The sequence below is a fragment of the Lynx rufus genome, unplaced genomic scaffold, assembly GCF_022079265.1.
Source record: "Lynx rufus isolate CCGP_SWC_20201006 ecotype Redwood Valley unplaced genomic scaffold, mLynRuf1.p SCAF_1, whole genome shotgun sequence".
Classification (NCBI taxonomy): domain Eukaryota; kingdom Metazoa; phylum Chordata; class Mammalia; order Carnivora; family Felidae; genus Lynx; species Lynx rufus.
This window is the reverse complement of record NW_025814823.1, coordinates 72216833-72226121: the sequence shown is the minus strand read 5'-3', so window position 1 is coordinate 72226121 and position 9289 is coordinate 72216833. Positions and strand designations below refer to the sequence as shown.

General features: G+C 42.1%; 1 non-coding gene across 1 annotated transcript; it reads right to left on the bottom strand.

The window, feature by feature from the left end:
* Positions 1-3330: 3330 nt before the first annotated feature.
* LOC124523546 (small nucleolar RNA SNORA72) lies at positions 3331-3459 on the bottom strand. Its single transcript, XR_006965023.1, has one exon. It is a non-coding gene; the product is annotated as a small nucleolar RNA SNORA72 (small nucleolar RNA).
* Between the last annotated feature and the right edge of the window lie 5830 nt (positions 3460-9289).

The window sequence follows — 9289 nt, the reverse complement described above, 5'->3', positions numbered from 1 at the left end:
ACAGACTACCAGTGTCCTGGCAGTTATTAATGTGTATAAATATTTTACAGTTACTGACAATATTTTCAAATCATTCAGACTTCTTTTTTAATTCTGTTTTGATAGCATCCTCTATAAATCCCCCAAGTCCAGTAACTTAAAGAGATAGAATTTTAAAGTTTTGCAAACAAAATATTTCATATATTTCTAAATGTTTAATTTTCCTTATCATAGTTATGTAAGATAAAGGAAGTGTATGTAATATTTGCACCAAGCCCATATTGATGCCTCCAAAGGCACTTCAGGTGACCCCAGTGTTCCATACCAATATCGCTTTCTACGAATACCATGAGGTGAACAACTATGGTAAGTAACACGGAAAATCAGGCTTAATACGTTAAACATTTATTAAGCGCTTACTAAACGTTGTACTAGGCCCTCCAGGGGGATGACATTGATAGGACATCATCCTACCCCTGTCCACACAAAGCTTTCCATCTAATGAGAGATAAACAGCTAACTCTAGGGCCTAACAGGTAGGGGTACACTTACAGAGCATATGCAAAGAGCTTAATGTTCTTCATTTCACTTAATCCTCAACACAGCCCCTCTGGTTTGGATATCATCACCTTTCCAAAGGTGGGAATATTGAGGCACTAGGAGGTTCAGTGACTTGCCCAAGGCTCCACAGAGTAAAGTACCAATTTTGCATGACTATGGAGGCAAGAGGAGAAACAAAAAGCTGATTTATGAGGCTGTAGCAGCCCAGGTAAAAGACGGTGGTGGCCTGGACTAGGTGGAAGCAGTCAAGGCAGAAAAAGGAGCGGTCAGCTTCGGGATATATTCAGATGGTAGGTTCTACTAAGTTCCTGGTCTGCTGAGGAAGAAAAGGAGCTAAGAGCCTAGGATGAAGGGTGGATTCTACACACCTAAGATGAAAAGATTGACAGTGAGACCAGACGTTCTCCAAAAGAGGGCAGTGACCAGCAAGCACTGTGGAGGAGTAAAAATCTGCAAGTTACTCAGGAAGCAAGGAAAACTTCAACCCAAATGAGAGTGTCACTTGAGAGGGAAGTTTTCACTGAGAGCCAGGAGGAAATGGATGAAGCATCTGTGACTAGATTAAGAGTGAATGTGAAGTTATTTGCAATTAAGTAAAGGTTACAAAGAGTATAGTGGGAAAGGTTAGGAGGGAAACAATCACATCTGGTTCAGGGAAAGGGAACAGAGCCACAGGGACTGGGACTTTGGAGAGGATGATGAATGGAGGAGCATTTTTCAGTTTGGGTGAAAAACACGGATGAGTCATGGGGAAAATAACTGGCCTAGAAATTTCCACAGAACTGAGCCTGGAAGTAAACTCTGATGGATTGAGGTCTCTGATGGGTTGAAGGACTTGGACCTCTCTGGAACAAGCCAGCTGCTCCTGGAAATCCTAGACCAGGTGGGCTGGCAACAAGACTGTTTGGTTCCCAGGAGCCTCACTGAGTGCTGGAAATAGCATTAGCTCCAGATTGATGGGAGGCCTTTCTGGATGGAATCCTTTACAGGTTGTCTTAACTGTGACTCCAAGGGAATAAATGGAAATGGCATCATTGATTTTAAAGTAACTCTAGGTGAGATAGTTGCCTGTACTTTGTTTCCCTTTATTCAACTCCCACTCCTCAACTAATATCCACCCACTGCACTTCACTCAAATAGGTCTGGCCCAGTCCACTAGTGATTTCCATGTTGCTGGATCCTATTGGCATTTTCAGCCTTTATATTATTTGACATTTCAGTCCTACTGACCAACCTTTGTCGTGAAACACTTTCTTCCTTTGGATTTCCACAGTCACACCACCCTCTCCTGTTTGTGTTCCTACACTCCTCTGGCCACCCATTTGTTCTGTCTCTAAAATCCTCATTTACTTAGCCTTTAAAATGTTGGGCTTCCTGGGGCGCCTGGGTGGCACAGTCGGTTAAGCGTCCGACTTCAGCCAGGTCACGATCTCGCGGTCCGTGAGTTCGAGCCCCGCGTCAGACTCTGGGCTGATGGCTCAGAGCCTGGAGCCTGTTTCCGATTCTGTGTCTCCCTCTCTCTCTGCCCCTCGCCCGTTCATGCTCTGTCTCTCTCTGTCCCAAAAATAAATAAACGTTTAAAAAAAAATTAAAAAAAAATAAAATAAAATAAAATAAAATGTTGGGCTTCCTTAATCCTTGACTGTAGGCCTTCTACCCTTCTTACTTTATCTTGTGTCTATAGGCCATTTTATTCAGATCCATGGTTGCAATTGCCTGATATAGAAGACATGTGAAAAATGCTACCAGAGTGTTCAGAGGTGTGCATGCCTGAGGCACATGGGAGGTTGCTTGCCTTGGGTCATTGCTACCCAGATGGTAAATTCAGCCTTAGGGCAGATAATGAAGCCCAAGGAGAGTATTTATATATAGAGAAAAGAGAATCTAAACTAGAACTCTGGGAAAAAATATTCACAGGATTGGAAGATGAATAAGCACCAAGTAAAAGTAATTGCTATTATCATCCATCACCATTACTATTATTCTACAAGTAAGTGCTTATTTGTATATTTCAAGATCTGTGTTTACTACCTACACATTAACTTTTTAATAGCACTTCTTACATTCCACCCAGAATATTCATGCCTACTTTTCACTCAGTAGACCACCAGGCTTTGTTTGGTTCATCAATTCAATCCAGCATCAGTAATTTTTACTGATTGCCTTTAAGATGTATGGTAATGTTTAAAGCACTATAATCCATCTCTATAATGGAGTACTGCAATATTCCTACTACTTACTATTGTCAACTTTTCCATCAGCATCAATTAGAAAAGACACAAAGGGGGCGTTTGGGTGGCTCAGCCAGTTGAGTGTCTGAGTCTTGATTTCAGCTCAGGTCATGATCTCAGGGTTGTGGAATCAAGCCCTGCATCAGGCTCTGCGCTGAGAGTGGAGCCTGCTTAAGATTCTCAATCTCTCTCTCTCTCCCTCTGCCCCTCTTGCTCTCTCTCTCTTTCAAAAGAAATTTTTTTTTAAAAAAAAGAAAAGACACAAATGAACCATAGCTTTATCAATTATTTTATCAAGGGAACAAGTATAGAAGCATCACTTGCAACTGTTCAACAATCATTATTTCATGCACTAAAAGGAGTATGTTCTACTTTTCTTTTTCAAAAAATAAAATACAATAGTTTTACAATTCATTTAATAGTAACTGGTAATCATCAAATTAGCAATGTTTATCTTCAAAAGTTATTTCACCAGCTGTTCTGTCATTTCCCAAGGACGATCATATAGATGGAGTCACAGACATTTCCCACATAAGATGCATCATATAAATCAGACTTGGTTTATCATGAGCATTGATAAAACCAGACCTAGGGTAAGAACTAGATCTCAGGACACATGCATGGTCTTAATACAGTGAATGTTTAGCCTCCCCTGATTATTACAAAATCAGAACAAGAATATTCGTGGAGTACGTTCTACTTTTTAAAAAATCCTCCATACAGCCAACTGTCATGCATACACAAGGCAGTTATCCTCAGTGTGTTTCTGACAAGCTTGCTGCTAAGCTTACTGACCTTCTCTAATGAATTACTGTTTTGTTGTTCTCTGCACTCTTCAATTCCAAAGTCAAACACACATTTCCTCTATAGTCCACCTCTCCATTTCCATTTATCTGCAGGCTGTCTGCAGAGACAATCCACCAGAAAGAGGACAACACTCACCTTGGAACCAGAAGGCATGGGTCCAGGTTTTAACTTATAATTTAATCAATTGTGCACAAAATCTGATTTTCCTCATCTTTGTGTCTGTGTGAATGATCTTACACTCCTTCCAAACTCCCTCCAACAACAGGTGGTAAAAGTATTACCATTAGGAAAAGCTTTGGAAACCCAAGCACAGCCATTGTCCTTTCTCAGTGGAAAGTTTAGGAGACAGTCATCTGTTCTCAGTAGCTTTATGGTGTGGACTGTGGGGATCTGCCTCACAGAAGCCACTATTAATTGATTACAAGTGCCTCTGAAGAATATTAGAAACACTCAGCTTCAGGTCTAAACCTAAAGACACGTTCCATCCAATTGGATACTCAATATTGCCCCAGAATATAAGGAGGGAAGGGGTCATTCTTCCCAATTTGCAAATGAGGAAAGAGAGGCTCAAGGCTTAGCAAACAGACCAAGATCACTCAGCTAGGAAATGGCCAAACTAGGACCTTTCAACTTTTCTAATTCCTGGTTGTTCCCCTTGTGACACCTTTAACAAGAAGGAACAAAGCAGTGCACATATCCCTTCTCAGTTCAAGGAATGATAGCTTAATGACCCAAGAGAGTTAATGTACCTCCCAAAAGATTCATTTCTCCCTGACTTACATTGAAAGAGGTTCATTCTACATTTTCATAAATTGATTTAAAACAATCAGGAGAAGGCTCATTAAAATTCACTACACAATAAAAATAAAATACTTAGCGGTCATATGTAACCACAATTTTGTAGATATTGACAATGAGCCATCAAGAATTTATTTCATAGGTGGCTATTATAATTATTTCACAACATAGAACACCTAGACTAGACAGGCTCCTTTTTTGTTGGAAAGAGAGGTTTTAAAGATCAATTTAACAATACTACTTTCAGTGTGAGAGTTCCGAGCCTCAGTCCAGTGGGACGCATTCTTGAAGCCTTGCACATTTAATTTACAATGAGCTTCAACAAATTGTACTCTTTAGCTGTCTCACGTGATAGAGGTCACACACACCTGCTGAAGCTTAGTTGCAGACAGACACTATCCAGCACATTCTAGTCATTTCTAGTATGAGACACAGACGACTCCAAATTTACAGTAATTAGATGTTGACAATCTCTTTGACTCAGTGAAATGAAACACTATTGAACCAAGTTTAAGTTCTTCTCAAGTCTTCAGGGAGATCGAGTGATTCCAAAGCAGCTACTGCAGGTATATGTCTGCATGAATGAGACACTAGATGACCTGATGGCAACTGGGATGCCTACAAGGTGAAGGATGGATTTGAGACAAGAGGATTTTGTACGCTGCAAAGTGGTATATGGACCAAGGGGGCCACACATGCAAGAGCTTTGCACGTGTCTCGCCAGATCATGGCTTGGCTACACGAGCTGCTTTTTATGAGTGTTCAGTTCAGCAACAAATTGAATAGAAGATCCAAGACCACCTTTTTAATTACAAAATGCTTCTCCCTCCCCCACAATCGGATGTCTGCTCGTTTCAGCTCTGCAAAAGAATGTCATCATCATAATTCCTAGTAGCTTGCTTCTGTTTCCGCTTCAATAGATACCCTGTAGATGGGAAGTCACATAACAGCTTTGCTCCCCATCAAGTTGCCTGCACCCGAAAACAGCTGCAATGCTTATCTAATTAAACCCCAGCACCAAACTGTGAGCTTGTGCATCAATCATTAATATTGTATTTTGGATCACTTTAAATTCTGACTGAGGGTACATGGCTCCCCACACACTGGTCTCTGAAGGAGATTTTTCAAATAATCTTTAAGTGGCATTGAAAAAATAAAACAAGCTGCCTGCTGTTTGACGAGAGCTCTACTATCCTGCTGCACCCTGATTAGCTGTTAATACTAATTGAGAGATGAATATTGCTTATTCCGAAATGCTCAAGATTTTTTTTTATGACTACAAAAAGGAAAATGCAGTTTTCCTTCCCTCAGAAATGTGGCTCCTTGCCCAAATTTTAAAACAGCGCCAAAAGAACGGTGGTTTCTGGGTCTCTCATCTACAGCGTGCAGAGTCATTATACTGAATCACTTCTTTACTCTGCGGGGCCATCCACAAGTTAGTGAACTGTGATCTCCACGTGGGATTTGCACATTCATACCCTACATCTGGAACGTGGAAATGGTCCTCACAGAGATCTGATAGCCCAGAAATATTTATGTAAATCTCTGTCCTGCTAAGGCACATGTTGATGCACTTGGGTTCAAGCTCATAAACCAAGAGGAATGGTTTCCTACATCGCTATTCTAATAGACTAAAGCCAACAGGCTAAGCCAAATGGGACAATTTAGACAAAGAGAGACTGGCAAAACCAAATGAATGTCTGCTTCCTTCTAGCATTCTAGGAAAAATACCAAGCAGCGTGCCAAAGCATACTGCTCTTCTTTGTTAGGAAAAACACTCTGACCCACTCGCAATCAGGGCATGCAGTCGGCAGCAGGTTCAGTAAATCTGTATGGAAGACAGGCTTCCTAACAAGGCACACTTGACTGCAGAAACACAATGCACACCTAGCTCAGCATAAACACAGCTTCAAAATCATAAGGAAATAGAACAAAGCATGGGAACCATGAGGTTCTCATTCCTATAAGCTGAGACTCACTGGGGCTTTGCCAGGGTACTACCTGGCACACAGCCACATCATCTACGGAGTGATGGGGAGTCTCGGAGAATACAAATAAGAGAAAGAGGATGATTCAAGAGTAGCAAAAATACAAGGAAAAGACGGAGGCTTAGGATGGCATAGTGCAGAGAAGACAAGGCTGAAAGATTTATAAACAGTCTGAAAGCCCGTATGTAAGACCAGAGTGAAAGGAGGAATCAGAGGTGTCTCCTGAGTCTAATTAACACAGATCAGGGCATGGGGATAAGGACTATCAATTTAGATAAGCTCAAACTACATTTCCCAGAATTCCTGCGTGAGTACGTGTGTGTGTGTGTGTGTGTGTGTGTGTGTGTGTGTGTATGTGTGTGCATGCACGTGGGTGTGGGTGTGTGTAATTCTGCAGGGAGGGCAAGAGACATTTTGCGGGCGATTTGGAAGATGGCAGTGAAGTAGCAGCCACATTGCTTTCAAGGCTTTGAAGGTCAGAGCACGGCCGGAAGCACTGTTGGTCTGCCTGCTCACCTTGCTGGCCTACAGCAACTCTAGCCCCTGCTGAATCCCCTGCTTCAACCTCTGTGACTCCGAGGCCAGGAGGCCTGCTGCCAAGGCTGCCCACTGCTGCAGGTCCACATATCCATCACCAAAGTTGGAGGTTAGAAGGCAGGGAGAGACCAACACAGATTGTAGTCCATCCTCCTGGATCCCAGCTAGTACCCGTGGATCCCAGTTTATCCTTGCTTTCCCCACTTCACCTCCCTCTGCCCTCCAAGCCCCTAATCCCACACACACTCCTCTGTCAGTGGGGCTACCGTGACCACACTGGGGAAGAAGAACAATTTCCTCTGGCCTGTAGTGCTTTAACTACAACATTCTAGGTAGCTCTCCTGCAGTTCTGTAGGAATTGGGGCTTCGAAATCCATGCGCAAGGCTCTGTGAGTAATAAACAGTCTCTGATCCAGGGACCTCACACTTGCTTCCTGTCAGTATATATATAAGTGTGGCAGGCTGACCTGTGAACTTGTAAAGAAGGGTGAAATCTCACACTCCTCTCAGTTTCACAGTTAACCCTTTCTACACAAATTCCCATAATTTCCACATCCTTAACCCCTTCTTTGATAATGAGACTCCATTTTCAAGAGTCCACTCTTTCCCTGCCAAGTGCTCTAATCTCCCCCGTGCCATAGGACAAAACATAACCTTGAATCTTAACTCGCATGACTAGAGCCTTCAGCCCCTACTAGTTCTTGTTAATCCTTTTCCTAGAACACCAGATTCTGCTCCTAACATCCCTTACCTACTGGATGAGATCTTTTCTGTGAAAATAAATATACAAATTACCAAAGTTGTAATATCAAACACCCTCCTTACTTTCATTTTGCTGTCTGTCCTGTCTCCATCATGGTCATGGTGCCCTGCTGCTGAATTAGACCCTCATTTTTTCCTCTGATACAAAAAGTTGATTGTCTCTTCTGATTTGCAAAGTCGTTCTTGATTCCCAGTTGAACACCAGATCTTGGACCCCAAGTGTCCTTCATGGGCCAGCATTAGAGGTAACGTCCTTCCTCACTTTCTATCTGTATCAGTTACACAAATGACCTTAATTCTTTGCCTGTCCCTATATCATTACCTTTTAGTGGGCAGGGTAGAATTCCCCAACCCTGGACTTGGTATGTGACTCACTTTGGTTAATGGGATGTTAGCCAGTGTAGCACAGAGTCTTGAAAAGCACTTGCATGTGGTGCTTGCGTGCTCTCCAGCACTGCTACCAGCATGAGAACATCACCAGGCTAGCCTGCTGGAAGACAAGAGACATATGGAGCAGGACTAAGTTGCTCCAGTGATCCCAGCTAGAGCAGCTGACAGTCAACCAACCTCCAGATATACAAGTCCACCCAAGAACCTACAGGCATAACTAATAAACACATTATTTTAAGCCAGGGAATTTGGGCTGGTGGTTGTGTCCCATTACTGTAGCAATAAATAACTGACTCAGAAATTGGTAGGCAGGTGCACAGATATTGCTATAACAAAAACCCAAGGTATATGGCATTGGCTTTGTGACCAGGTGGTAGGTAGAGTCTAGAAAAATGGAAATAAACATGCTGTAGAAACCTAGAAAAGTGGTAAGAAAACTGTTTTAAGAGAATGGCAAGTTGGGGACTCATGTTATCATAGTGGCAAACTATGTAATGTAAGTTAGAAAATGTTCCTGATGAAATTTTAGACTTCAGCAAAGAAAGTTTAAGGCAGAATACTGTATCAGCTGTTTCAAACTAGCTGTATATAATGAAGTATTACAAGAAAGAGATGAACTCAGAAAATAACTGAACAACTTGCAAGTTGAACTTGGAATATAGATGTGCCATACTCTGCTAACTTGGAAAATAAGACTGTTTTCATCCTCAACCTTTCAAGCCACAAAAGATTCTCAAATTAAGACATGGCCATGGGTAAAGACAAATCAAGGTGTGTCTGTGAGATCTTTTGTTAAGACTTCTTGGATAATTGGGGCATGTAGGTGGCTCAATCGGTTAAGTGTCTTTTAATTTTGGCTCAGGTCATGATCTCAAGGTTCATGAGTTTGAGCCCTGCATTGGGCTCTGCACTGACAGCATGGAGCCTGCTTGGGATTCTCTGTCTCCTCTCTCTCTGCCCCTCCCCCACTCGTGCGTGCACTCTCTCTCGTGCTCTCTCTCAAAACGAAATACACTTTAAAAAAAAGACCTCTTGGATAAATAAGGTGGTGTCTTGCAGACTCACTAAACTCAACAAATGGGCATTCAAAATTGTTAAGGGCATTGTTCCGCAGCAATATAAAATGCAGAAAACATCAACAATTGCATAGAGAGAGAAGCATGTCTCCAAAACATTGTGGGTTTGCTCTTTTGCACTGCTGGTGAGAATGTAAACTGGTGCAGCCACTCTGGAAAA